We start from the raw sequence: 5296 nt of genomic DNA on the forward strand, positions 1-5296 counted from the left end.
TTATGGTCAGTGGTGTTGTATTCCATTGTTTTGTTTTAGATGATCAATCATTAGTGGGTAACGTGTTGTTGGTTTCTATTTGGTTCATGAAGTCTATGTTCAGTAAAGTTGTTTTTTCTTCTTATTACAGAAGGTTTTGAGATGAGAATTGCAAAATACAATCTAGTTCAGGTTTTACTGGTTGTATGAGATTGTTGTGTGTATTAGTTTTGTTATTAGTTGTTTATATTAGTCTTTTGGGTTTGTCTATCTTTGATGGTTTCCATGAATTGGTATTATTATAAATTGTTTTATTTTTTTATGATTGTTCTATGAATACAATTTAGTTTTAAGTTTATCTTTCCTTCGATAGAGAGTTATTAGGTTATTATTATGTGTGTTATAATAGTGTAACCACAACCACTGGTAAATTACTTGTGAGTCTGTTAGGGTATCATAGTTATGATATTCATATTTGTTTCCTTAAGTTAATTTTGAGGATGAAACTACTGTTAGGGGAGAGAGTTGTAACATCCCAAAATCCAGATGAATAGCTTTCGGTCATTAACCATGTAATTTTAGTGATTTTTGGTAGAATCATATTTTTGGAATTTAGTGAGGAAAATATGAGAAAATATAATTTTTGGAATATTAAATATTGTTTTAATAAGGTTTAATTTGATTATATTAATTGACTAAATTGAATTTTATCAAAATTGAAATTTTAATGACTAATTTGTAAAAGGATCAAAATATCAAAATCAATAAAGCAATTTTATCAAGTTCTTTTTCCCTATATTTTTCTTCTTGATTTTTTTTGTAAACTTCAATCAATTTAACTCTGGTCTTCTATTTTATTTTAATCCAATTTAATTTGTAAATTAAAGTTGATTTTAACTATTTTCTTTCATAATTTATTTTAGCATGCAACCACATTTTATTTTCACTCATTTCTATAAACTCTTTTCATCTTCCTAACAAATATTCTCTTTAATTTCCTTTACAATTCTTCGTGCTATTGATGATCAAATACATCATTGGTTTTTTCTTTCAATCTTCCTTCACTTCAATCAAAATTTTCCTTATTTCTTCATTGTTTCCAATTTCTTCTTCTTCTTGATTTCAAGACTTTTCTTCAAGGTTTCCATTTTCATTTTTCGAACAAGGTATATCTTTTTTTCTTGTCTCTGTTTATGCTTTAAGTATTAAAAGATCCAATAGTGAAGTGATCTTGAAGATCATTAATTTTGATTATGGTTTTTTCAAGGATAAATGGTGATTTTCATAATATTTATTTGAGGTAATTTATTGATCTGATTTTTTGTGATTCTTGATGACTCTAATTTTTTTAATAATGATTAGGATCATATTAAATCATATTTTGATTGTAAATGATTTTGATATTGATTTCGTTAAATTAAGCTTGATTTCGGTGTTTTTAGAAATACAAGAGTTGTGTCAATTTTTGTTGTTTTTTGTAGGATATTATTTTGTTTAGATGCCGTTTTTTATTGTTCTTGATTCGATTTAATCAAGGGAAAGTAGTGTCATTGAGTTAGAAAGCTTATATTGCATCAACGATAAGCTTTTCGATCTTTTGATTAATTTTCGTTCTATTTTAGAGGCAAGATTTTCTTCTCTGTTTTAGACGTCTTAATGACTCATTCATGTATTTTCAAACACCCTATGTGGTTGTATGGTAAATTAAAAATAGTGTACCAATATTCAACAATGATTTAGTAAGATTTGAGGTCTAGTCATGCGGTTCGCACCATCGAGGTGAGTGGATGCCTATTCACTTATGATGAATATGTTCAATGTTGAATTAAAGTTTAGTTATATGTGAACTCTAGATCTAAGGTTCTAAGGTATACTTTCTATTATTAGTTGATGTGAATTTATGATGGATTGATTAAAGTATATGTTCATAGTGAGGATATGTATTATGACATGAATTATGGGGCATTAATAAAGTATGCTAATGCAAGCATGTGTATTATGATAACTTGATTATGAGTTATGATATATGGAAAGTATGCGATCATTGTGAATGTATATGTATCACGACGTGTTAGTTATGAATTTTGGTGCATTTGAAGAATGTGATTTATGGAATGTGAATTGGATATATGATATGATTTATGATATGTGAATTGTATAAGTTGGGTTCGATGCATAATCTGTTTAGAAAACTATATGTTTCAAGCCTATGTGATATTTATCTTAGGTATGAGTAGAGACATTCTACTATCCATGGATAGTGAAGACACTTTGGTATACAATAAGAGTTGATCATGACAACCATTCTTTATTATGTTTAAAACTATGTTTAAGGAAAGATCTTTATACATGCATACATACATATATAAGTGTGTGTTATGCATCAAATGTTTACTACTCATGATGAACTTAGATTGATTGAAAATTTATTCTTAATGGGACCTTTGGATATGAAAGGCATACCTAGAAATAGTACTATATGTGTTTTTATAAGTGTAAGTTTAACGAGTTTAGGTTGGTATGCTGAGCTTTTCTCCAAGAATACATACGATGTAAGGTTGGTGCATTGAGCTTTGCTCCAAATTTTAGAAAGTTGAGACTTATGTGAGTCTAAAACAAAAAAAAAAGTTGTATGGAGTTCATTTATCCAATGAATAGTTGTGTTCTAAACAAAATGCCATTGATCTTATATGGGAACAAATGTGTGTTATATATGGGCATTGCATGTGAGTTAATTGTGCATGAGTGTATGTGATTTGCAGCAATGAATATGCTGTATTTAAACATGCTTAAATTATAAAATTATTATGAGATTATAGAGCATTAAGTGAGCATTAAATCATGATATTATGGTATGATCATTGTGGTAAAAAGAAGAGAGTTTTCATGACATTTAGGTATGCTTTCCTTTACCCTTGACATGTGCATCATACTTGAATGTTTAGTCATTCACTGAGATTTATAGTTCACTTATTGTTTAACATTTTTCATATCATTAGTTTCTTGTTTGGGAGCTTAAGAGGCAAGGAACTTGGTGGTGATTAAACCAAGAAAGCATTTGTAAAATTATCTTGAACTTTGATTTGTTTTGAGGCAATATAAGATCCTTAACCAAGAATGTATGTTTAAATGTATATTCACTTGTTGCTAATGTTTAAGTGACCTATGATGACACTTTTGGTAACTTTAGAATATTAATAAAGCATTAGATATTGATTAATGATGTTGTCTTTCTTAAGTGTTCAATTGTACAAGTGTGCCTTAAGTGACCAAATGATGCTATATGCCTTTAATAAATGATTAGTGTTTAGACAAGTGAAATTAAGTGAACATAATATGTTATGCGCTTAGACTACGTGAAATGACTTATAATGCATAAAATGACTAAGTGACTTGCGATAAAGTGGGAAATTTGTGTAATGTTTGACTTTTACAGTCTAATTCATGTTCGATGTGTTGAATGATGTTATGAAGCATGCTACATATGTATTTTGGCATACTTGAAGTGGTATAAGTGTGTCCAAGCATGTACCTAGACCATATGATCGATTACATAGAAGTTTAATGGCATATTCTTGCATGTTCATATGAAAATTTACGATTTTCCAAAAAAAAAGGATCGATCTCTTAAAGAAATAATTGATCCTTTCTCTCACAGAATCGATCCCTTACTTGATGGATCAATCCATGCATATTGTTTTTGCAAAATATTGATCCTTTTGTTGTTTTCTCGATGAAAATGGTAAAATTTGATTCATTAAAGGTCTTAAGTGTCTCTAAGTGTTAGTTTGACCCTAGTATAATTGTATAAGTTCAAAACGATCTAGAATATGTTCTTTTAATTAATAAATGGTATTAAGTTAGATTTTCTGAGATTTGGTATCTCACTCTCTAATATGTTTAATTACATAATAGGAGTGTCACTTGTATGGTTGTTGTATGTATGCATGTTTATACATTGTTTGCATTTTAGTCCTTTAGTAAGCATGTTCAATTATGTGCCTATTTGATGTTTGATTAAAATGAAAATTTGCATGTGTTTAATTAGGTGTTAATAATGAATCTTGGTGAAGTTTGTTTGTTGTTTTGATGTTGAATTTATTATGATATATGGAAAGATTGTTTTACTCTTATAATGCTATTTACATCTATATTTTGTTTGCATAATCTGTGTGGATACCCTATTGTGTTATGCATGATGGATGTTTATATTTCGTCAATTTCTCTTACTATGTATGAATTAGGGTTTTGTTTGTCTGATTCACTTTGGAATCTAATGTGCACTCAAAACACCCAAGTCATCCTACGTGGCCTAAAATTGGGTGTTACATTTAAGGTGAGGGAGCTCATTCAGGCTAAAAAACAACAGATAAATAAACCATATTGTGATAGTGTAAAAGAAAATAACATATGAGGGTTATTATTTGGTCAAAAATATTATATGAGATAACTAAGGTATGTTTTATTGATTAGAGCATGCTGAAAAGGAAAATGTATAGTATCTTGTAGTTAAGGATGTTACCTATGATACAATGTATTGTTGTATAAAGTTATAGTCTATTAGATTTCAGGTTAACATATGTTTGATGTGCTGGAATATGAAAAGGCGAAGGAAATACCTCAAAGAGTATCATGAAAAGTTGGATAATTCATACAAAAAAAGATGTTAGATTAAATTAGAGCAATAAAAATATTGAAGTTGATAATCCAACAACAATACAAGCTAGGTATTCCAATCTAATAGCTTTTTGGATGAATATATTCCATCATGCATCACAAACATTTAAAATGTTCACTACAACAAATTTGTCAATTTATGACGAAATTTCTATATGATGTTGCGTATAACGTCCCAAAACATACTATAATGTGACATTTTTTTTTCTTTTCGTCGTATTTATTGATTAATGGTATATATTTTATGACAATTTTAAAATTGTTCATTGTTTTTCGTCACTATATGTTTGGAGCCAAAATCTTCCCACCAAAACATTTGGTGGGAAACCTTTTAATGACATTTAGATAAAATGATGACATTGCAAAATTGTCTCCAAAGGAAAAAAAGGCATTAGTGACAATTTATTATAATGATGATTCAATTTGAGGTAGCGACATTGCACATTTTTCACTAATAAGTATTATTCGTGACAATTTAATTCGTCATATTTTATAAGACATTTAAAAGTGATGTTTTATTATTGTCACAAAAAATGGTTTTAGCATGATGAAATCAATTATTTGTCACTTATTGTTATTTTTTTTATATATGACGATTTTAAAAGACATCATGAAATTATTTCACTTAATGTTAAAAATA

This window comes from Hibiscus syriacus, unplaced genomic scaffold, assembly GCF_006381635.1.
Source record: "Hibiscus syriacus cultivar Baekdansim isolate YM2019G1 unplaced genomic scaffold, ASM638163v2 tig00117009_pilon, whole genome shotgun sequence".
NCBI lineage: Eukaryota > Viridiplantae > Streptophyta > Magnoliopsida > Malvales > Malvaceae > Hibiscus > Hibiscus syriacus.